This window comes from Tamandua tetradactyla, chromosome 12 (genome assembly GCF_023851605.1).
Source record: "Tamandua tetradactyla isolate mTamTet1 chromosome 12, mTamTet1.pri, whole genome shotgun sequence".
NCBI classification, from domain to species: Eukaryota; Metazoa; Chordata; class Mammalia; order Pilosa; family Myrmecophagidae; genus Tamandua; species Tamandua tetradactyla.
Window position 1 is genome coordinate 77,574,795 of NC_135338.1, and position 26,061 is coordinate 77,600,855.

General features: G+C 39.3%; 1 pseudogene across 1 annotated transcript in view; it reads right to left on the reverse strand.

Moving 5' to 3' along the window:
* LOC143651611 (adapter molecule crk-like) overlaps window positions 1-26,061 on the reverse strand; it is a 66,445-nt pseudogene that overhangs the window by 9,838 nt on the left and 30,546 nt on the right. The window contains exons 2-3 of the transcript XR_013160069.1: window positions 1,957-2,033; window positions 1,175-1,221 (exon numbers count right to left, since the gene is read on the reverse strand). The product of XR_013160069.1 is annotated as an adapter molecule crk-like (transcript). The remainder of the gene's footprint in view (window positions 1-1,174; window positions 1,222-1,956; window positions 2,034-26,061) is intronic.

Genomic DNA, 26,061 nt, shown 5'->3' on the forward strand with positions numbered 1-26,061 from the left:
TGTAGATTAGAGTAAGATAGCACCACCTCCTTGGGCCGGGTTGTAGGGAAACGTGTTAATTACATGAAGCACTTAGAAAATCACCCAACACACTGTCTATGTTGGTCATTATTATTATTATTATTATTATTATTTTTATTATTTTTTGCACGGGCAGGCACCAGGAAGCAAATCCGGGTCTCAGGCATGGCAGGCAAGAACTAAGCTTGCTGAGCCACTGTGGTCCACCCTCATTATTATTTGAACATAAAACACCTGGGGACCTTGTAGATTCTAATTCAGTAGCTGGGGTCAGGCCTGAGAGTCTGCTGTTCTAACAAGCTCCCAGGTGAAGCTGATGGTGCTGGCCTGCTGGCCACATTTTGTGGAGAACATGCAAAAGAAATTTCTTGTTTATTAGATATAAGAAGGTTTAACCATTTTTAAACATTTATATTTAAAAACAGAAACATATACTCACAATTGGATGCTGCAGTTGGTAACAGGAAGTACAAGCCAAGAAATTTAGCCAGTCCACACTTCCTCTTCGGCAGCTTGAACAGAAACTTAACGTGAAGAATCTGGGGTTTAACATAGCTACACGATGCTGTAATTAAAGGGAACTTGCTGCTGGGCTGGGTCTGTCAATACCAAGGAGTGCAGCCCACACACTGGGCCAAGGCACAGCCCTGCCCAGATGGTGGAGCCGAGGGAGCCTATGAAAGTTAATAAAGCAGTTTGTGTCAGCTTCACTGAGTTAAGTTTGAAGTGTAAAAAAATCGGGGGTGGTGGTGTACTGGAATAAAAAAGGCCTCTCATCAGGCACCTATGTGGAAACATAGAGGGGGTGGTGGAGGCTGTGATGCTCTGCCTTGAAATATACAAATTGCTCAATTGCCTGGACCCTCTGCCCACTTCTTTTCCAAAAAGCAATTGAGATTTCAGAAGAGTTCACAAACACCCACCCCCAGTTCATGTCATACACTTACTAGCCACAATCATTTCCTTTCCAGCTTCATTCTTGACCTGCTTCATTGGGCCATGCTGCCAGGGGTGTAAAACTCTGGGATGTTAAAGGTACACCATGAACCTGCATTACATTATGGATGCTCTGACTCTGGGAATCAGAAAGGGAAAATCAAAGCAAGACTTTGAGTCCTAATACCTGGGCTCCAGTCCCAGCTATAACACTTACATGTTATGTCATATTAGTCAAAACACTGTACCTCTTGGTTTCCTTATCTGTAAATTGACAATAAAAAGATTTCTTGCCCATCTGAACTCATTGATCAAACTTGGCACCACTAAAAGTGAGTCATCTGGGTAGTGCATGCCCCATGATATTATAAGTATGAGTCTGGTGGCTTTATGACTTAGTATCTAAAGAAGGACATATTGATAATTACATCAAGACAAAGATATAAACCAGGACTAACTTGGGCAAGCCCTAAGTATAGAAAAGCTGTGATGAAGTCATGCCCCAAAATTGAATTTAAATGTAATATGGCCCTCTAGAAATAACTACTCATTTGCAGGCCATATAGGGCAAAGAGAAACAAGTTAAATACCCTCACGAGGAAGCAATAAGCCCAATTCTGAATGTGGGATGCTCAGGAAAAATGGCCAAGCTTCTCCAATCATCAGTGACATACAGAAAAATAGAGGAAGGCAGGGGGAATATAAATCCCTACTCCCTAAATGTGGATTGTGCAGTGACATCTTTCCAAAGAGCATAGTATGGAAAAGTGAGGAAAGATGAGTAGACTTTACCCTGGAGAAACCTGACAAATACCACCTTAGCCAGCTCATCCATGTCCACATCAATAGCAATAAGACATGTTGACAGAATGTATGTTGGATATGATGTGATGAAAATGACCCCTTACTACTGTGATCTTCCTCCCAAAAACTCATAATCCCAGGATAAAGGAGAAAAACACTAAAAAAATCCCAGTGGAGGGGCATTCTTCAAAATACCTGATGAGTGTTCCTCAAAATTGTCAAGGTTCTCAGAAACAAGGATATTCTGAGACACTGTCGCAGCCAAGAGGAGCCTAAGGAGACACAATGAGTAAATTTAATGTAGGACCCTGCATGGAATCCTGGAACAGAAAAAGGATGTTACTTAAAACCTAAAGAAATCAGAATAAAATATGGACTTTAGTTAATAACAAGGTATCAATATTGGCTCATTAATTGTGACAAATATACCATACTAATGCAGATATTAATAATAGGAGAAACTAGGGATGAGGTACATGGGAACTCTGCACTATCTTCTCAGTTTTTTTGTATATCTAAAACTGGTCTAAATAATAAAGTCCATGAAAAATAGGGTAGGATGACATTTGGTAACATAACAACAGATGTCTCATGTGGACTTTGATTTAATTTAGATTTGAACAAGCCATTGTTAAAAAGATATTTTTGAGATGTCATGCATTAGAAAGTATTAAGAAACTATTGTTAATTTTATTGTTAATAAAAGTGCTATATAGGAAAAAAAACGTCTTTGTCAGTTAGTGACACTCAGTGAAACACTTCTTGGTGAGATAACATGATGTTTGGGATATGTTTTTAGATGCTCCCTCCAAAAAATTAGTGGGGGAGTTATATCATCCAGATGGTGACATGAGACATCCCTGGAAAAGTTTCCTATCAGAAACAACTAATAAAGGACAAATTCCACTTTTTCGGAACTCTGAAGGATGCCAGGCTGGAAAAGAACTCCATAAATGCTGAATTGAAGATAAAGAAAAATACACCCAAAAAGAAGATAAGAGATCTGCAGCCCTCACATGCCAGTCTTTACCTCATCCCTTTACTCGGTCCCTCCTGGGTTTAACAGCCATGCAGCAGCAGCAACTCAGGTGCAGTCTCATTTCTGTGGTCACAGACCACAGAACCACTCACAGCAGTGAGTTACAACTCCATGCATATTCAGGCACCAGCACCTAAGACCACATAGATGAAGGGTAGGGCCCAAGGGTTGGCAACCTCATGCATAGAAGAGAGCCCTCGGGAAATAAAAGAGACCTGCAGTGGAACTGCTGACAAGTGGTGCACATACCTAACCCAATCAGTAATTACTAGAGAGCATAAATAAAAAAAAATAAGATAGACATTTTTGAACACTGACTCCATTTGATTAGGGGTATCCTAACATGGAAGTTACTTGGGTGCCAGAAAAGCCTCATGGAAAAAAAAGGAAACCTAACCAATATAAGGCAGACTGGGCCCTAGGGCTGAAAGGTATAATGAAAAGGCAGCACTGAGCAGGGTAGAGCAGTTTAGCAAGTCATAGCTGCTCAGGAAGAAAATCTGCGTAAAAAACAACAAAATAGCCCAGAACCCTCAGAGAAGGAAAAAGGGAAAGGAAATCTCCTCAAGGAGAAGTAATTACAAATAAAAGTGCTATCTTAAAAGTTGCTCCCAAAGTCCAGGACAGGGGACAGGTACAGAAGACAAGAGAACATCTGTACAGTTAAACACAGGCTGCACTAAAGGTTCAGTATAAGCTCGGCCAAACATTGAAAAAGAGCCTCAACACAAAGTCAATCTACAATAAAACCCTAGGCAAGAGGAAAAAACTGACTTTCAGAATTAGCACAACAAAATAATCAGATGCCCAGCTACCAGCAAAAAATCACAAGAAACAGGAATATTTGGCTTATTCAAGGGAAAAAATTAAAATTTAAGAGGAAACAGACTTTGGAACAACTAATCAAAGCAGTTCAAACAAATCACCTAAATCAACTTAAGGTATTGAAGGAAATTGGGTATAGAAATAAACTATATATGGATATAGCACTAAAGAATATTAAGAAGTAAATGTGTGAAAAAAGAAGAAATAGAGCATTTAAAAAGAAACATGACAGAACGTATGGGGGTGAAAAATACAATAATGGAGATTAAAAATACCATAAAGGTATATAACAACATATGTGAACAGGCAGAAGAAAGAATCAACAAACTGGAAGACAAGACAATCAAAATCAAATTGTCAGAAGAGCAGATAGATAAAATAATAGAAGAAAGCTGAGCAGAGTCTAAGGGACCTGTGTGACAGCATGAAATGTACCAACATATGTGTCAAGGGTGTCCCAGAATGAGAAGAGAAGGGAAAAGGAGCAGAAAGAATATTACAGGAAATAATGGCTGGAAATTTCCCAACTCTTATGAAAGAAACAAGTATACATGTGCAAGAGGTGTGACATACTCCAAACAGGATAAATCCTAATGGACATAGTCCAAGACACACCCTAATCAGAATGTCAAATGCCAAAGATAGAGGATCTGAAATCAGCAAGAGAAAAGCAATTCATTGTGTATAAGGAATCCTCATTAAGACTAAGTGCAGATTTCTCATCAGAAACCATGGCGGCAAGAAGGCAGTAATACAGTATGTTTAAGGTACTAAAAGAGAAAAAGTGCCAACTTAAATTCTTTATCTGGCAAAACTGTCCTTCAAAAAAAGAGGGAAAGTTTGAGACATTCATGGATAAACAAAAACTGAAAAAGTTCATCACCAAAAGATTTACCCTACAAGAATTGCTAAAGGGAATTCTTCAGATTGAAAGGAAAAGCCAGGAGATAGTGACTTGGAACAGTAAGAAGAAGTGACGATCATCAGCAAAGGGAACTAAAAGGGTATATGCAAAACCCAAAGTCATTGTATCCTTAGAATATAACTCAATACTATTTCCTGTAAGACTTAGAATAAAATTGCCTAAGAAATATTCATATTTCCTCATAAAGATCATGTATAATATAAAGAGGTAATGTTTGACAAAAACCATATAAAGAGGGGGGAAATGTATATAAGAGCATGGAACATGTATACTATTGACGGTCAGTTGTTATCTCTCATACTAGTAGGTTATAGAATGGATACAAAAAAGCACAATCCAACTACCTGCTTTTTACATGAAACTTCCCTTAGACTCAAAGACACATATAGATTCAAAGTGAGAGGATGAAAAAGATATTCCAAGCCAAGTGCAACCACAAGAGAGCTTGAGTAGCTATATTATTATCAGAAAAAAATAGAATTTTGATCAACATCTAAGAGAGAAAGGATAGTATATATTAATAAAAGGGTCAGTCCACCAAGAAGAAGCATAGCATCCACGCACCTCATCACAGTGCCCCGAAATACAAGAAGCAAACACTGACAAGAGAGAAGGGAGAAATAGACACCTCTACAATAATAAAGACTTCAATACCACTTTCATCAGTGAATAAAACATCAAGGCAGAAAATCAATAAGGAAACAGAGAAGTGGAACACAGGATAAGTGAACTAGACATATTCAGAACACTGCACCCAAAACACCAGGATACACATTCTTCTCAAGTGCACATGGATCATTCTCCAGGATAGACCACATGTTGGGTCACAAAACAATTTCTCAATAAATTGAACAAGATTGAAACACTGCAAAGCATCTTGTCTGACCACAATAGAATGAAGCTAGAAATCAATAACAGATAGAGAACTAGAAGTCCACAAATACATGGAAATTAAAGAACACACATTAAACAATCAATGGGTCGAAGGAGAAATCACAAGGAATATCAGTCAATAACTGGAGATGAATGAAAATGAGAACACAGCATATCAAAACTTATGGGACACAACAAAGGCAGTGCTGAGAGGGAAATTGACAGCCCTAAATGCTTAAATTTAAAAAAAAGAAGAAAGCTTGACTCAGAGACTAACGATACAACTGGAGGAAACTAAGAAAAAAAAGCAGCAAACTAAAACCAAACTGAAAGAAAAAAATGAAATAACGAAGATTAGAGCAGAAATAAATGAAACAGAATAAAAAGCAATAGAGAGAAGTAACAAAACCAAAACTTGGTTCTTTGAAAACATCAATAAAAACATGCATTTTTTTTTAGACTTTACATCAAAAGCACAAACAACAACATAAAAAAAAAAGGTAAATAGGTAGGACATCATGAAAATTAAAAGCTTTTGCTCATCAAAAGACAGCCTCATGAAAGAAAAAGGATAACCTACAGAATGGGAGAAAGTATTTGGAAACCACATATCTGATAAGGGTTTAATATCCAGAATTTATAAAGAAATTGTACAATTCAATAGCAAAAAAGGCAAATAACCCAATCAAAAATGGGCAAAAACATGACAAACTTTGGGATCTGTCTTGTAATTACTTTGAAAACTATTGCTTTTTCTTTCTTTGCTTTGTACATACATGGTATCATACCATAAAAATGTAAAAAACATTTTTAAAAATGGGCAAAAGACTTGGATAGATATTTCTCCTACAAACACATACCAATGGCCAAAAAGCATGTGAAAAGATGCTAAACATCACTAGCCATTAGGGAAATGCAAATTAAAACCACAATGAGATACTACTTTATACCCATTAGAATGGTTACTTGTTATAAAACAAAACAAAGCAAAATAATAACAGTGCTGGAGAAAATGTGGAGAAAAAGGAACACTCATTCATTCTCTCACGAAGGAAAATAGTTTGACAGCTGCTCAGGAACTTAAGTATAGAATATCATATGCTTAGGGAACCCCAATTTTAGGTATTTAGATATATCCTTTTACATTTGGGTATAAAAATATTGAAAGCAAGGGCTCAAAGTGATATTTTCACACCGATATTCATAGTAGCATTATTCACAATTGCCAAAAGATGAAAACAACTGAGTCTCCCACAACAGACGAATGGATAAGCAAAATGTGGTATATGTAGATGATGGGATATTATGCAGCCATGAAAAGGAACAAATTTCTAATACATGTGACAACATGGATTAATCTTGAAGTCTTCATGTTCCATGAAATAAGACAGAAAGATAATGAAATAATTAGAATAAGCAAATCCATAGTCAGAAACTAGAATACAAATTACTAGAGTCTAGGAAAGTAACAGGGAGGGATCATTTAAAGCTTAAATGGTACAGAATTTGTGTTTGGGGTGATAAAAAAGTTTTGGTAATGGAGAATGATGAAGGTAGCACAACATTGTTAATGTAATTAATATCACTGAATTTTACATTTGAATATAGTTAAAGGAGGAAATTTTAGGTTACATATACATTGCTAAAATAAAAAATTTTTTAATTTCCAAACTAGAACAAAAAATACACTATGGGAACAACTGAAACAGTTGGATTATGAACTGTATGCTTTATATCACTGTTAAATTTCTTGAACTTAGCTATACTTAAGGTGGTTACATAGTGAGTATCCTTGTTCTCCAGAAATTTGCCTGGATTTAAGTGTTAGAGGACCATGATGTATACAACCTACTCTTAAATGTTTAAATGGGTAGAAATAGATAGATAAGTAGATTAGACAGATAGATGAGAGAATTAGAATGATATAATAAATGTTGTAAAATGATAAAAGTTCATAAATTGGGGTATCTGCAGGAGAATATTGGAATTCTATGTATTGTTTTTATATAATTTTTGAAACTTTCTTGTGAGTTTGAAGTTATTACAAGATAAAAGGTTAAACACTCAAAATAGAAAAAATATATAGTAGGGGAGATGTCTGAAACAAGTCTGGGTGTTGGATTGAATATGGGTGATAGATATTATACTATACTTCTCACTTTGATATTCAAAATGCTCCATAATAAAAAAGTATTTAAAATTAGAAGGAAAATGTCTTGTCTTCCTGCTTCCCAGGGCATCCATGAAGACCATTAAAAGTGTTCTTTGCCCTAAAGGATTTGGCAAAGCATTCTGGCCTTCTTCAATGGGGCAGGATGGTTTTTGGTGTTTCCTCAACTACTTAAAGGGCACCGTGATGGACCTTCATGCATGTGACTTTGTTTCCATAGCCCCCAAGCTGGCCAGCTCTTGACTCTCTCAATCTGATGAAAGCTGATAGCCATCTCCATTTTTGTCCCAAATTGGGAAGAAGTTTAAAATAAATTTTCAAGGAACTCAGAAGTCAAACCTTTGGCTATTCCGTTGACAATGTTTACTTCATAGTAGAGGGGTTCAATGTTTTCAATATTGTGCTTAAGCAAAAGGACTTACTGAACAGGATGGATGTGGTAAACCTAGGTCACCACTTCTAATGAACTAGCTCACCAAAGCCGATTTCCTTATCATGTCTGACAGGGTAGAACATCTCCAGTGAGTTCAGTTGACAACATAGGATAAAGAAGCAGGATCGTCCAAGTCTAATGATGTGATTTCAAAGCAGAATTATTCAGGGAGCGCTCTCTTAGAATACAAATATGCCTGTTATCAAAAATCCACCTGAAAGCCTCCTCTTTGCTCCTCACTGACCATTCTAATTTTCACCAGCGGTGCAACAGAGCTGGCTTGAGGTGAGGTATAGAGCTGGCTAGCGGTCCATCAGACAAGTGCCCCCAAGCAAATATGAAATCTAGATTGCAATAGGCGGGCTTGTTTTTCAAACACTGCCCCACAATTTCTCTAACTTCCTTTCAATCAGGTTGCAATGCCTGCCCCCTACTGGAGCTGGTTAAGATTCCCTCTGGCAGCCACGGCCACACGAACTTCCCAAATCAAGTGATTTTGTAAAGTACCTAACTATGCTTCACTCTGACCGGATTTATATTAAATTTTTGTCCTCTGTTCTTCTCCACTCTGACCTCTGCCCTCCCCGGGAACAAAACACCAGAGAAAAATTAAAATAACGATAGAATGGCATTTAATTCAGGTCCATCATTTTAATTTTTTTAATTTATTTTTTAAGGGACACAGGTCACTCTTCTTTTCTCCTCTTGGTCCTCAGAGACAAAGAGAAATAGCATGGATAGTGGATGGAGTAAGCCAAGACCAGGGACCTCTCTCCTTCTAGACTGAGTTTCTCCAGGGAAGTAGCTGGGAAAGAAGTGGCTGCCTAAAACAACTCATCCTAGAAAAAAGGATCACCCTCTCAGCACCCCCAAGGGAATGGATGAGTCAGGGTGGGGATGGGGCAGATGCAATGTTATCTGACCTCAGGAAGGGAGGATGCCCAACTTTGGGAGAAGCTGGGAGTTGGACCTGACAACTTCTCTCTGTCCTCCAGCTCCCCTGCCACATTGTGGCTTGTTTGATTTTGGTTTGCTTTGGTTTTGATAGAAATGATGGCTCCCTCAGGAACTTTTCTCAAAATTGAGGTAAAATTCACATACCCTCAAATTAACCATTTTAAAGTGAACAATTCAGTGGCATTTCATACATTCACAATTTTGTGCAACCAACACCTCCATCTAGTTCCCAAACATTTTCATCACCCCAAAAGGAAACCTCATGTCCATTAAGCAATCACTGCCCAGTCCCCAGGAACCTGCTTTTTGTTTCTATGGATTTCACTTTTCTGTATATTTCATATAAATGAAATCATGTATGTGGTGTTTTGTGATTGGCTTCTTTCACTTTGTTATAATGTCTTCAAGGTTCATCCTCGTAGCATATATCAGTACTTCATGCCTTTTGTTTTGATGGTGAGATATTCTATTGTGCATTATGGAGTTGCAGAATATTCCATTATATTATCAATTATATGTTTTATTTATGCATTCATCCATAGGTGGGCATTCGGGCTGATTTTGAACAGTACAGCTTTGAACATACATGTGCATGTATTTGAGTCCCTGCTTTCAGTTCTTTTGGGTTTATACTTAAGAGTGGAATTGCTAGGTCACATAGGAGTTCTAGGTTTGATTTTCTGAGGAACCCAGTCTTATTTCGTTTAACATTCCCCACCCACTCCCCCCCCTGCCCCAGTTGTGAGAAGTCACCATTGACCGCTCAATGGAGAAAGTGGGCTCTGCCTTACTAGTAAGCTGCTGAGAACTGGGAATTAAAACCACAGCAACATAATATGGAAAAGCTTTAAACAGAGAAGGATGTGGTCGGAACAATTTTTAAGCAGGTGTACCTCTGTTGGTTTAAAATTTTAATGGAGTTTATAACTCTCAAAGATGTACAAGTTTCAGAGTAGCTACTAAAACAGTGGTTTTGTCCTAACAGAAAGACCAATGTTTGAGTATTTTAAAATAGTGCAGTAAATTAGAATACCAGCCCACTGAAAACTGTCGGTGCCAAGATATCCTGACTCGTTAAGGAGAAAGAAAGCGGGTCAGTGTGCCCACAGAACACTGCTCCTCTGTCAGAAGGGGCTGGGGAGGGTCCCATGAGCCCTGCTCCGCCCAGCCTCCTCCCAGGAAGGAGGGGGCTTGGAAAGGTCCAAGACCCACACGGAGGCCCAGAGAAGAGGCCAAGGGCAGAGACTTCTGTGTATTTTCTTTTCTTTCTTTCTTTCCTTTTTTAGTACATTGGTCGCAGCTTGAACTCCTTGAGTAGTCTCTTTGGTGCTCAATTTTCTTCAGACACAGATTTTGTGTCTCCTGCAGCCTCAGCCTTTACTTCTATCAAAACGTGTCAGGTTTGATGCTGTGACCAGTTTTATCATCAAGGTATCCAAGGATTTTAAAACACAGAGCTGGCATCTAAAACCCCAGCAGCACTGAATAGGCGGTGTTCTAGTTTGCTAGCTGCCGGAATGCAATATGCCAGGAATGGAATGGCTTTTAAAAAGGGGAATTTAGTCACATGCTAGTTAACAGTTCCAAGGCCAAGAAAATGTCCAATTAAAACAAGTCTATAGGCATGTCCAATCTAAGGCATCCAAGGAAAAATACCTTGGTTCAAGAAGGCCGATGAAGTTCAGGGTTTCTCTCTCAAGTGAGAAGGCACATGGTGACACAGAGTTTCTCTCTCATCTGGAAAGGGTGAACACAGCATCATCTGCTAGCTTCTTCTCCTGGTTTCCTGTTTCATGAAGCTCCCCGGGAGACATTTTCCTTCTTCATCTCCAAAGTTCAGTGGCTAGTGGACTCTGCTTCTCATGGCTATGTAGGTCTGCTCTGCTCTCTCTGAATCTCCTTCATTCTCCAAAATGTTTCCTCTTTTATAGGACTCCAGAAATTTATCAAGACCCCCCCAAGTGGGTGGAGACATGTCATCACCTAATCCAGCTTAATAACAACTCGATTAAATAATATCTCCAGGGAGATGATCTGATTACAGTTTCAAACATACAGTACTGAATAGAGATTATTCTACCTTTATAAAATGGGATTTTGATTAAAACAAAGCTTTTCTAGGGTACATACATCCTTTCAAACCAGCACAGGTGGGGTCACTCCAGTCCTCCCAGCAGGGCCGTGTAGGAGCTTCTGAGCTTCCCTCAACCCTGTACCAGGTGAGGATAGCAGAAATGGTACTTGATTATGATGAAAGGTAAAAAAACTGTAGAAGTTGCATTAGGGCTGTACTTACAGGATCACTCATTTGCAAGGAAACAGCTAAAAAGAAAAAAAAAATACACTAACTCAGTAATATTTTAAAATTATTTTGCATTTTGTTACTCCAAATTGGTAGACAACCTCTAAAATAGTATGTATAAAAGAATTACAAACTTTTGTTTTAGCGGCAACCAAGAGATTCTGAGTCTGGGCTAAGAAACATGATATCAAATGGGGATTGGATGCTGGAAATGGGAAAGGCTGGAGGGGGACGCCTGCGGGGGTAGACGGGCAGTCCTGACAGGGGCACAATGACTGATCTGTCTGACCTTTCTAAATCCAAACCGTTTTTAAAAATGAGATTTTATTACCTAAAATAAAAGTGAAAGATGAAATATTGAGGCTCTTTGGAGAATTAAAACTCTTTAGAAAGACAAAGATTGGATATGTTTATTTTTAAATTGCTAAACTGTGTAAATCTCCAGGACAATTTGAGATATAATTCTCAATCTCTATAAAACTCTTAGTGTTTATTACTAAAATATATTTCCCAATAAATTCACTTGACTAAATACATACATCTTGTTACCATGAATCCATAATATATCAAAATACTGGGGAAAAGCAAGAGATTTTTTTTTCCTGCATGATAAAAGCCCAATCTTGTACAACACTGCATTTTATTTTATTTTTAAATGAATGTTCTTCCTTGTTGAAATTGCTTATAGTCTTATTTTTTTGAAAAACAGTTGGCTTAAGACATGTATTCTAATCTATTAGACCGCGTGTATGGCAAACTAGGAATGCTTCTGCAGGACATTGACTCCCACATTCGCACAGAACATTTTATTATTCTTACTTGAATGACATCAAATTACATTTACTTTCATGAAGAGGGATTGTTCCTGGGAAAGTCACAGATTGTTAAGGGAAATGAAATCATGTCACACATACATCATACATTTAGAATGCTAGTGCACATTCTTTAGGAGTCCTTGACAAACAGTCCATGCCATAAATATATCAGAAAATCCAGTTGCCTTCCTGGATGCTCTGATAGAATTACCAGAGCAAGAACACATTCTCTTCTTGTTTTCTAAATCCTCCCACTGAAACGCTGGCTCAATTAAGAAGACTTTGTTGGCAGAAAGTGTAATATTGTTAGAAATAAATTTAATTGGAAAACCTTGTATCTAATCTACCAGGTATAGTCTATAAAATATAATATGTTTTCCATATTGATCTTAGAAATCCCTTTGTGAATTAACTGGCTGAAAAATGTAGGTGTGAGGGCTGCAGCTCACAGTGGGCCGATACAGCCGCAGTAGCTCTCCTTTCCTGTGTGAATATTTAGGCTACACTGGGGCCTCCTTATCTCGCGCCTTCCCTCTTCCTCTCATGCAAGCTGTGGCCCCTAATTTCCTGAAATCCAGGGAAGCCCACTCTGCCTCTGTGACAGTCAGCCAGTCCACCCCTCAGCCCTCCTCTTCTGAAATGCCTCAAGCACCAGGAGTCCCCTCAGTGTTTGATGATTATTAGCTTGAGACACAGAACATGTTCACTCTCTTAGACGATCTGCCATATACAAACTTGAAGAACTGATTTTTTTCCTGATGAGATTTTCCAATAAAAATAGATGGATAGGTTTGGCAATGACTACCATAAAAGTTGTAAATGATTGAAGGGTGATTTCGTTTTAGAAACATTATCTGCTTTCTTTTAATAATAAGCATAAGGTACTTTTCAGGAAAAAAATGTGTAAAACAGATCTAGACATTTTGTTAAAAATGACATCTTTATTTAAAGTACCAGAAGGAAATATAAATGAAAAGCAAGGCAGCATATTTTTCCAGGTTAAGCCACTTTTATCTGTTTCTCCCTGAGAAACCAGCTGAACGTAAAGCGTGCCTACCTCTTATCTTGAACTCCACATTTCGTTTTATTTCCTGTGCTGGCCATTGCACCACCAGGTGGCACTGTTGCCCACAGTACACTCCACATCTCTGTAAATTTTGCCTCCCCCGAGGAGACAAAGATAAATCCCAATTTCTCTGCCAACTACCACGGAGTATCCTGTGCTCAACGTTAACGTGATCACAGATGCCTTGGGGCTACAACTCAGCATCACGCGTGACAAAGGTCTTTTGCAGAGTTCCAGGGTTCAGTACCCTCTCCAGCCAGCCCCCCAAGGCTTAGAATCAACCATAATTCCAAGAGAGAACATTGGAAGTGGTTGCAGAGAGAGGTAGGCCAGGTAGTGACGCTATTTGGGAAGGGCAGAACGGATGAGGAATGCACTTAGCTGAAGGAGTGGACTCTCTCAGAAGGACTGGGCTGAACTGTGCACCAAGCAGCTTGTCCTACTGAGCGGCTCGGCCACCAGTGGCCACCATTCTCCACTTAGCGTTAGAGCTAGTCACTTGCTCTCGCTGGGCTGCCGTGAAAATACAGGCATGTAAAACTAAGAGCTGGGGTAAGATCCCCAATTTAATTATGAACTGAACACCATACTGTATAACGTATGTGTCGTATTTTTTTTTTCTTTGCAAAGTAGGGATGGGAACCCAGAGTAAATGGGATGATGCAACATGAGGGGCCTCCCAGCCCCTGATGGGCAGCTCCGGCAGCTGGGAGGAACCGTCGGGGTGGGGGGGGGGGGGCGCGGCGTGGGGGCGGGGGCTGGAGAGTGCAGCCAATAAAGTGATAGACGCCGCCACCCACCCACCAGAAGAAAAATCTAAGTGCATCTAGGAGGCTGCATTAACCCTCAATTGATTTCTTTTACTATTATAATGCTGCCAAATATTAATCACCTTTCAGAGAAATGTTAACCATCAGCAGCTTTTAAAAACACCTCAGCGACCATTCAGAACACATGAAACCCTGTCCTGGATGCTAAGTCACGCGGAGTTTAGTTATTTCTGAATGATGTGCCAAAGGCTGGGTGTTAAAGGAGAATGGGGAGGGTGTGATGTTCTCAGTGAGAACCCTCCATCCCAGATCAATCCTGCGATTCATGAGCCTGCGCCCACAGCCCAGCCATGCCAGGGCGTCTGCTGGGTTGGTTGCTTTGCGGTCTGTATTTATTTTCATAGAATTCCGCTTTGCTCAAGTTTGAGAACAGGGCAGCTAATACATCACGTAGGTGACAGCGCGGCCGCCCACTAGTACAATCCCCCTTTCAGAACCAGAAAACAAGATAGTTCTAGAAAAGACTTCCAACACATTCCGGTGGAGTGGAGCAAAGCACGTTCCAGGTCTGGCACCCTTGTACTAAAAACTAACTATCACTCCAAGGGCTAGAGATGAAAAGGCGACTTCAGGGAGTAACTTCAGGGACTCGCTCCCCATCGTTCCAATTTCTACAGCTTGCAGGCATCCATAAGAGCAAAGGGGCAATTCTGATACCATTTTCAGAATTCAAATCCCCAGATCCCTAAAACACTATGAGAACTTTCAAAGAAAGCTCTTTTTTCCCCTTGAGGTTTAGACTAGTATTTAGTCTTCTCGGGTCATCCAATTACTTGCTTAACTCAATACTTTCCTGATTCCCAAGAGAAAACTGTATTTGTAATGCAAATATTTTAATTTGCAGTGACTTGGGAGAAACTGCTGGAGGTGGGTGGAGCACTTGAGCCTATTGGGGATCACATCATTGCCTTCTCTCAGAAGCCTTGAAGTGGTAAGGGTAGAGGGTGCACTCTCCTTTTGTTTGGCCTTTTCTCCTTCTAGATTCAAAGCTCATTAAGAAGGTCTAACATTGGCATGGAAACATCATCCTCAAGCTTCTCTAGGTCAGAGCCAACTTTACACATGGAAAAACAAACAAGAATTTGTGTTTCCCTCATAGAACATGGTAATTGCACACATTTTCTCTTGCCTCAATTCAAAGTCACTTAACTGCAGGAATTTTTTAATTCATGAAATTAATTATAAATGCACTCCAAACCAACAACCGCTTTTCTTTCTTCATAGACTCAGAATCTCAGAATCGGGGTGTCCACCCTCTATCTGGTGGTCAGCACTTTGTTCGTTTACTGACCCATTCCCACGTGTGAGCGCTATAATGCATAGGACACTACATAGGTGGGGTGGGGGCTGCAGGGTTCGCATGCCGCTATGCATTTCATAATTGAACGTTGAATCAAATTCAAGAAGTAGTTTGACAGTTCAGCAATGAGATAAGTACTCCGAGAGAGGACACTACTATTCATACCATCCCACAATAACTAACATTTATTGAAGGCATATTATCAACTCTGAGACCTCCTAAGCACTTTGCATGTATTAATTTTCTACTCCTCATACACCTAGGGCAGAGTTTCTGAGCTTCAGAACTACTGACACTTTGGGCCTGATAATAAGGGTGGGGGAGGGGCGGCTGCCCTGTGCATTGTAGGTTGTGTAGCAACATTGCTGGTCTCCACCCACTAAAGGCCAGGAGGACCCCACCCCACCTCACCACTACCACAGTGGGGGCAGCCAGTATTGTTTCTAAACATCGTCAAATGTCCCCTGGAGAGTGACAAAATTGCCCCCCAGGTGAGAATCATTGTCCTATGGTTGAACAGTGAGGCAGGAAATTGGGGCTGGAAAGTTAGTCAGAGTTAAGCCATGAGCTGGTAAGATGTCTGCAAAGTTGCTTGAGCTCAACGGTGTAAGTTTGGAGATCCTCAGAGGCATAAATGGCCAAACTGTGTTTAAGAAAGAGGGTCTGAGGCCAACTGTGGAGTTGGAAGGAAGGGGGAGACTAAAGGCTGAGGGGCAGACTCAGGTGTTCGTCTGTGGGTACAAGACAATTCAGGTTTTGTGTCTTGCAGGCTGAGAACATCCTTAAGCAAACTAAGTACATGTGGTGGTCCACACAGGTGTAATCTTACAACAGCAGCATTGACGCCTCCTCAACTACAGGAAAGAGAGAGAGGCAACTTTTTTTGTACTCTACACAGGTCAGGCTGTAACTGGAGCTCTGCTGACACCAAGAGCAGAGTCCTGCTCCAGGCTCAGAGTTTTGCCATGAGGAAGAATTCAGGGATGAGAAAGCAAGTAGCAGTAAGCAGTAAAGTTTATTGAAAAGTTAGTATACACTAGAGAAATTAGCGCAGTCAGGGTGAAGAGAGACACATCCTGAGTGGCATGGGTTAGCTTGTTTTACAGGAAGTTTTCACTAGCAATTATTTTCCATTTCTGCTTTTGAATGCCCAGTGTCTTTGTTTCAGGAAGAGGTAACTACTGGTTCTTGTGGAGCTCTGTCACTAAGTTTGTTTGGGGCACACAGTTTAATAATCTTTATGATCCCAGGCTTTTTTAATTAACGAAGAGTCCATTTCAGGCCCATGATTTTACAAGCTTTATGATTTTGGGGATTTGGGGGGCTTTAGGGGAAATACTTATTCTAGGGAGTTTGCAGTTGCACGTTAACTCTTTTGGATTTGAATAGAAAACCAGGGACCACAGCCTCGATGTTCTATCCTATCCTGCCTCCATGCCACCTCTGTATTAATTTTGGTTGTCATATGTTAAAGGGCATGGACACATCAGAACATATAGAAAAAAAGTGTCCAAAATAGAGCAGCCCACACCGTGTCGTATGAGAAATGACTGAACTGGACATATTCAGCCTGAAAAAGAGAAAATATCAGTAGATAATACCATGAAAGAACCTATATTTTCTTTTACCATGTCTGGTGCTTTGGAAATAATAATAAATTTCAGGAAAAAATAAATGAGGGTAAATATGGTAGCTGCCTAAGATGACTGAAGGGCTCTCACAGAAAAGACAAGTTAGTGCTAATGGATAAAGAGTACTGGGCATTGAAGAGGCAGGGGAGCTGCCAATTTAAATGATTCTGAGGTTCTTTGATTCTAATTTCCACATCTCCCTCAGGGGATCGATGTACCAGGAGAATTGTGTTAGACTCTGAGGAACACAAATCAAAAGGACTATTAACTGGCCAGGATGGGCCCAGAAAAGCGTGTCATCTTATTATAACCAACATAATTATAACCAGTTACATTTTACCAGGTAAATAGGTTCAATTTCTTCTTACCCTCACTCTTAAAAATAGCATTTTGTGTTTTATCTGATTTCCTGAGCATATTTAGTAAAATACAAATGAGAGTGGTCTGACCATCCAGAAATAACCATTTTTTAATATTTTAAAATTCTAACATATTGCTTTCCAAGATTTTTTTCTATGCGTGCAGGCAGATTCCTAGTTTCAGAAATAATGTTGTAAATATTATAAATATTTATATCATGAAAATAGGACATGAGCATATGATAAATATAGCAATATATTTTAGGAATATAGGAATTGTAATATTAATGCAAGATATGAATATGTTATGAATATAAGACTATTACAAATTCCTAGTCAAATCTTACTTTTTTTAGACACATATTCAAAGTTTATTCCTGGCCTTATAACATCATTATCAATTTTAAATTTCCCCCAAACAATTGAGCATCCAGACTGAGTCAATATAAGTATGACTATGGTAAAGAGCTCACTTACAAATTTCCAACTTTCAGACTGATTTCATTTCATTTGTGAGAATGACATCTCTAGCATGGTTATTACACCTTTCAAGGTTGCATTTTGCTCTCATTTTTATAAATAATAATGGCAAAGTACAATAAAAATAGTCAAATAATTGCACAAATTATTTGAGCAGCTAGCACTGCCTCTATGAGATAGCTCAAAATGCTGATCAGTTGATGTATAAAACCAACCAATCAGCATATGAAAGGCACATAGGGGCAAAGTGCAAGTTCAATCAGACAATTCCACGTTTGGAATTTTTTCTTTTCTCAATGAAGTGAATTTTTATATAAGGTTTGGGTCCCACTCTTTGAATATAACTTACTTTCTGCCATGTCATTAAATTTTCTTTGAGCACAGATTCGCAGTATATGAAATAATATCCATTGATGAATTTACCTTGATAAATTTACCTTGATAAATTTTTCTATTCCTCTTTCATTAATAGTTCCACTGTGGGCAATTTTTATCATAAGTAAATGATCCTGAAATTAATATCCTTGCAGGGAAACGTTTATGGGCACTATTTTTGAAGGTGAAATGTATAAAAATGAAATATGACTTTAAAGAGTAAGCATTTTTATGGTTCTTGATTCATTTTGCCAAATTGCTTTCTGGATGTAGAATCCTTTAATGAGGTACAATCCCATCAGTAGGATAAAAAGTTACTGTTTTATCTTTCCTCCAACCCTTGCTAGTATTGGCTGGTACCTCATTTTTTTTTACTTAGATTTCTGACAACAGGCAAAGTAGTATTTTCATATTTACATTTACATGTTTATTATTGGAAAGGTAAAATTTTTTCATATTTATTAGGAGATGGTATTCAATCTTTTGTGTGTTGCTCAGTTTTCTGTTCATCAATATTAATAGTATCCAGCAACTCCCCTTGTCTTTAATGAGGATTCTTGCATGAAATTTATCACTCACCCCTACTACCCACTCCACAGCACCCACCCACGAAATTCTCCATCAATTGAGAAATCTGCCCAGAAGCCAGCTGAGGATTATCTACCTGATTTCTCAGGGTTGGATGGGATAAGACCACTGGGAACCCTGGTAGATCAGGGTCCCACAGAGCAACAGGGTAGAGTCGAGGGGCTTAGCACCTCCTGGACTGGTAGGCTGGAAGCAGAGCAGAAACACATGGAGTGCGAGGAGGGGGCTGTGAATTCTGGACGGGTGCAGGGTGGGGAGGGAGGGTAGGGCATGAGCTTTCCCAGTGGGAAGGAGCCAGGGAGCTCCCCCAAGGAGGAGCTGCAGCATTTCCCCCTCGGGGGCCAATGACCTTTCCCTACAGCAGTGGTTTTCAAACTTTAGTATCAGAATCCCCTACAGGTCTTGTTAAAACAAATTTCTGGGCCTTATCCCTCAAATTTTAGTAGGTCTAGGGAGGAGCAATGAATTTTTAATTTGCGTTTCTAAGCTGTTCCCTATTGAAGCTAAGAAGCCCTAACTGGGAACTTAGCAACTTGCCCAGTGGGTTATAAGTACCCTGCCAAACTACAAGGAGCTCTTTGCACTCTTTACTCAGAGGCCTTTAGGCTAACGCTAGGTCCAGGCAAAGACTTTCCAAGGGGAACACGTGCACAGCCAATTTTAAGGTAACAAATTTCAAGTGCTCACCTTCCAGGAACCCTGCTGAGCTTTTCACATGGGATCTCCTCCCTCAAGGCCTTCCCCAGAGCCGTCCCAATCAGTGAGAGACAACCAAGGAAACCGTTCTACATGGAATCTTCCAGTGATTTCTGAGATATCCTAAGCCTGCCTAAGCCTCTTCCTTCCCCCTCTTAAGTAACTGCTTTCCTGGGGAAGCTGTCCCCAAGAAGCTGAGACTGGTCTGTGCTGGGAAGTTCTAGACTCAGTGGTTACCCTAGAAAAAAACAAGAGTGGGAGTGATGTCACTTCTTTCAACCCCTCTCCCCACCCCCCAATTACTCTCAAAGAAGTGAAGTTCCTATAAGAGCAAACAAATTGTTGAATTCTAAAAGTGTCTTTTGTTCTTTCCTCAATATACATCCCTAGAAGTGTCATTAGCAAGAAAAAAAGGGTCTGCAAGCAGCTCAGGCAATACATGGTAATGATCCTGAGTCTGTATATTGTAAATGGAATGTTTTCCCAGGACAGTGAAATTTTTCAAGATACAGGAGACCTGTGAGTAAAAATTGCATGTTTTTCTTTCATATTTGGTGTATAGCTCATTAAGGAAATCAGAACTCTGTGGTCAAATCATATCATGAAATACTTATTCCAATTGCATAAATCTTCACTTTTTTTTTTTTTTTTTTTTTTTTTTTTTTTTATTAACGGAAAGAAAAAAAAGAAATTAACACAACATTTAGAAATCATACCATTCTACATATGCACTCAGTAATTCTTAACATCATCACATAGATGCATGATCATTGTTTCTTAGTACATTTGCATCAGTTTAGAGGAACTAGCAACACAACAGAAAAAGATATAAAATGTCAATATATAGAAAAGAAATAAAAGTAGTAGTAATAGTAAAAAACAACAACAACAAACAAACCAACAAGCAAACAAAAACAAAAAAAAACCCTATAGCTCAGATGCAGCTTCATTCAGTATTTTAACATGATTACTTTACAATTAGGTATTATTGTGCTGTCCATTTTTGAGTTTTTGTATCTAGTCCTGTTGCACAATCTGTATCCCTTCAGCTTCAATTACCCATTGTCTTACCCTGTTTCTAACTCCTGCTGAACTCTGTTACCAATGACATATTTCAAGTTTATTCTCGAATGTCCGTTCACAACAGTGGGACCATACAGTATTTGTCCTTTAGTTTTTGGCTGGATTCACTCAGCATAATATTCTCTAGGTCCATCCATGTTATTACATGGTTCACAAGTTTATCTTGTCTTAAAGCTGCATAATATTCCATCGTATGTATATACCACAGTTTGTTTAGCCACTCTTCTTTTGATGGAGATTTTGGCTGTTTCCATCTCTTTGCAATTGTAAATAACGCTGCTATAAACATTGGTGTGCAAATGTCCGTTTGTGTCTTTGCCCTTAAGTCCTTTGAGTAGATACCTAGCAATGGTATTGCTGGGTCGTATGGCAATTCTATATTCAGCTTTTTGAGGAACCGCCAAACTGCCTTCCACAGTGGTTGCACCCTTTGACATTCCCACCAACAGTGAATAAGTGTGCCTCTTTCTCCGCATCCTCTCCAGCACTTGTCATTTTCTGTTTTGTTGATAATGGCCATTCTGGTGGGTGTGAGATGATATCTCATTGTGGTTTTGATTTGCATTTCTCTAATGGCCAGGGACATTGAGCATCTCTTCATGTGCCTCTTGGCCATCCGTATTTCTTCTTCTGGTAGGTGTCTGTTTAAGTCTTTTTCCCATTTTGTAATTGGGTTGGCTGTCTTTTTGTTGTTGAGTTGAATAATCTCTTTATAAATTCTGGATACTAGACCCTTATCTGATATGTCATTTCCAAATATTGTCTCCCATTGTGTAGGCTGTCTTTCTACTTTCTTGATGAAGTTCTCTGATGCACAAAAGTGTTTAATTTTGAGAAGCTCCCATTTATTTATTTCCTTCTTCAGTGTTCTTGCTTTAGGTTTAAGGTCCATAAAACCACCTCCAGTTGTAAGATCCATAAGATATCTCCCAACATTTTCCTCTAACTGTTTTATGGTCTTAGACCTAATGTTTAGATCTTTGATCCATTTTGAGTTAACTTTTGTATAGGGTGTGAGAGATGGGTCTTCTTTCATTCTTTTGCATATGGATATCCAGTTCTCTAGGCACCATTTATTGAAGAGACTGTTCTGTCCCAGGTGAGTTGGCTTGACTGCCTTATCAAAGATCAAATGTCCATAGATGAGAGGGTCTATATCTGAGCACTCTATTCGATTCCATTGGTCGATATATCTATCTTTATGCCAATACCATGCTGTTTTGACCACTGTGGCTTCATAATATGCCTTAAAGTCAGGCATCGCGAGACCTCCAGCTTCGTTTTTTTTCCTCAAGATGTTTTTAGCAATTCGGGGTACCCTGCCCTTCCAGATAAATTTGCTTATTGGTTTTTCTATTTCTGAAAAATATGTTGTTGGGATTTTGATTGGTATTGCATTGAATCTGTAAATCAATTTAGGTAGGATTGACATCTTAACTATATTTAGTCTTCCAATCCATGAACACGGTACGCCCTTCCATCTATTTAGGTCTTCTGTGATTTCTTTTAACAGTTTTTTGTAGTTTTCTTTATATAGGTTTTTTGTCTCTTTGGTTAAATTTATTCCTAGGTATTTTATTCTTTTAGTTGCGATTGTAAATGGGATTCGTTTCTTGATTTCTACCTCAGCTTGTTCATTACTAGTGTATAGAAAAGCTACAGATTTTTGAATGTTGATCTTGTAGCCTGCTACTTTGCTGTACTCATTTATTAGCTCTAGTAATTTTGTTGTGGATTTTTCTGGGTTTTCTACATATAGTATCATATCGTCTGCAAACAGTGATAGTTTTACTTCTTCCTTTCCAATTTTGATGCCTTGTATTTCTTTTTCTTGCCTAATTGCTCTGGCTAAAACTTCCAACACAATGTTGAATAATAGTGGTGATAGTGGACATCCTTGTCTTGTTCCTGATCTTAGGGGGAAAGTTTTCAATTTTTCCCCATTGAGGATGATATTAGCTGTGGGTTTTTCATATATTCCCTCTATCATTTTAAGGAAGTTCCCTTGTATTCCTATCTTTTGAAGTGTTTTCAGCAGGAAAGGATGTTGAATCTTGTCAAATGCCTTCTCTGCATCAATTGAGATGATCATGTGATTTTTCTGCTTTGATTTGTTGATATGGTGTATTACATTAATTGATTTTCTTATGTTGAACCATCCTTGCATACCTGGGATGAATCCTACTTGGTCATGATGTATAATTCTTTTAATGTGTTGCTGGATACGATTTGCTAGAATTTTATTGAGGATTTTTGCATCTGTATTCATTAGAGAGATTGGTCTGTAGTTTTCTTTTTTTGTAATATCTTTGCCTGGTTTTGGTATGAGGGTGATGTTGGCTTCATAGAATGAATTAGGTAGTTTTCCCTCCACTTCGATTATGTTGAAGAGTTTGAGGAGAGTAGGTACTAATTCTTTCTGGAATGTTTGATAGAATTCACATGTGAAGCCGTCTGGTCCTGGACTTTTCTTTTTAGGGAGGTTTTGAATAACTAATTCAATCTCTTTACTTGTGATTGGTTTGTTGAGGTCGTCTATTTCTTCTTGAGTCAAAGTTGGTTGTTCATGTCTTTCCAGGAACCTGTCCATTTCTTCTAAATTGTTGTATTTATTAGCGTAAAGTTGTTCATAGTATCCTGTTATTACCTCCTTTATTTCTGTGAGGTCAGTAGTTATGTCTCCTCTTTCATTTCTAATCTTATTTATTTGCATCCTCTCTCTTCTTCTTTTTGTCAATCTTGCTAAGGGCCCATCAATCTTGTTGATTTTCTCATAGAACCAACTTCTGGTCTTATTGATTTTCTCTATTGTTTTCATGTTTTCAATTTCATTTATTTCTGCTCTAATCTTTGTTATTTCTTTCCTTTTGCTTGCTTTGGGATTAGTTTGCTGTTCTTTCTCCAGTTCTTCCAAGTGGACAGTTAATTCCTGCATTTTTGCCTTTTCTTCTTTTCTGATAAAGGCATTTAGGGCAATAAATTTCCCTCTTAGCACTGCCTTTGCTGCATCCCATAAGTTTTGATATGTTGTGTCTTCATTTTCATTTGCCTCTAGGTATTTACTAATTTCTCTTGCAATTTCTTCTTTGACCCACTTGTTGTTTAAGAGTGTGTTGTTGAGCCTCCATGTATTTATGAATTTTCTGGCACTCCGCCTATTATTGATTTCCAACTTCATTCCTTTATGATCCGAGAAAGTGTTGTGTATGATTTCAATCTTTTTAAATTTGTTAAGACTTGCTTTGTGACCCAGCATATGGTCTATCTTTGAGAATGATCCATGAGCACTTGAAAAAAAGGTGTATCCTGCTGTTGTGGGATGTAATGTCCTATAAATGTCTGTTAAGTCAAGTTCATTTATAGTAATATTCAGGTTCTCTATTTCTTTATTGATCCTCTGTGTAGATGTTCTGTCCATTGATGAGAGTGGTGAATTGAAGTCTCCAACTATTATGGTATATGTGTCTATTTCCCTTTTCAGTGTTTGTAGTGTATTCCTCACGTATTTTGGGGCATTCTGGTTCGGTGCGTAAATATTTATGATTGTTATGTCTTCTTGTTTAATTGTTCCTTTTATTAGTATATAGTGTCCTTCTTTGTCTCTTTTAACTGTTTTACATTTGAAGTCTAATTTGTTGGATATTAGTATAGCCACTCCTGCTCTTTTCTGGTTGTTGTTTGCATGAAATATCTTTTCCCAACCTTTCACTTTCAACCTATGTTTATCTTTGGGTCTAAGATGTGTTTCCTGTAGACAGCATATAGAAGGATCCTGTTTTTTAATCCATTCTGCCAGTCTATGTCTTTTAATTGGGGAATTCAGTCCATTGACATTTAGAGTTATTACTGTTTGGATAATATTTTCCTCTACCATTTTGCCTTTTGTATTATATATATCATATCTATCTTTCCTTCTTTCTACACTTTTCTCCATGTCTCTCTCTTCTGTCTTTTTGTATCTGACTCTAGTGCTTCCTTTAGTATTTCTTGCAAAGCTGGTCTCTTGGTCACAAATTCTCTTAGTGACTTTTTGTCTGAGAATGTTTTAAATTCTCCCTCATTTTTGAAGGACAATTTTGCTGGATATAGGAGTCTTGGCTGGCAGTTTTTCTCTTTTAGTAACTTAAATATATCATCCCACTGTCTTCTAGCTTCCATGGTTTCTGCTGAGAAATCTACACATAGTCTTATTGGGTTTCCCTTGTATGTGACGGATTGTTTTTCTCTCGCTGCCTTCAAGATCCTCTCTTTCTCTTTGACCTCTGACATTCTAACTAGTAAGTGTCTTGGGGAACGCCTATTTGTGTCTAATCTCTTTGGGGTGCGCTGCACTTCTTGGATCTGTAATTTTAGGTCTTTCATAAGAGTTGGGAAATTTTCAGTGATAATTTCTTCCATTAGTTTTTCTCCTCCTTTTCCCTTCTCTTCTCCTTCTGGGATACCCACTACACGTATATTTGTACGGTTCACATTGTCCTTGAGTTCCCTGATACCTTGTTCAAATTTTTCCATTCTTTTCCGGATAGTTTCTGTTTCTTTTTGGAGTTCAGATGTTTCATCCTCCAAATCACTAATTCTATCTTCTGTTTCTTTAAATCTGTCATTGTAGGTATCCATTGTTTTTTCCATCTTTTCTACTTTATCTTTCACTTCCATAAGTTCTGTGATTTGTTTTTTCAGTTTTTCTATTTCTTCTTTATGTTCAGCCCATGTCTTCTTCATGTCCTCCCTCAATTTATCGATTTCGTTTTTGAAGAGGTTTTCCATTTCTGTTCGTATATTCAGCATTAGTTGTTTCAGTTCCTGTATCTCATTTGAACTATTGGTTTCTTCGTTTGACTGGGCCATATGTTCAATTTTCTGAGCGTGATCCGTTATCTTCTGCTGGCGTCTGGGCATTTAGTCAGATTTCCCCGGGTGTTCGACCCCACAGGTTGAAAGATTTTTCTGCGCAGTCTCTGGGTTCTGTTCTTCCTATCCTGCCCAGTAGGTGGCACACGTGGCACACGCCTGTCTGTGGGTTCCACCAGCGAAAGTTGCTGTGGGTCCCTCAACTCTGGAAAACTCTCGCCGTAGGGGAGGCCCGGCAACCGAAGCGTCCCGGAAGAATGCCAGCCGGCCCGGGGTTCCAAACGCGGGGAGGGTCGCCGGCTGTCGCAGCACAGGAGAGCGTCCGGCCAAACTAGCTAGTCGGCCCGGGGCACCAAGCGTGGCGGGAGGGCGCCAGCTGTCGCAGCCCGGGAGAGTGCACTGCTCCCAGCCGAAGGGGGAGTCACGTGTTTGGAAGGGATCCCCCGGTCACTGTTCTCCGCAGTCTGGGGATTTCCGACCCAACTATCTCAGTTGTTCCGGGGGGCCTCGTGTGGTGGGGGCACCAGCCGCCGCGGCCTAAGGGGACCGCCTGTCCAATTCTACCAGCTGGCCTGGGAAGGTGGAAGGGAGGGACTCCGGTCGCTTGCTGTCCCACCCAGGAAAGCCCGTGCCCCTTGGTGATCTCACCGGAGCTGGTTCTCCCAGATAGTCAGCCGTTCCAGGATGGGGTACGCTGTCCCT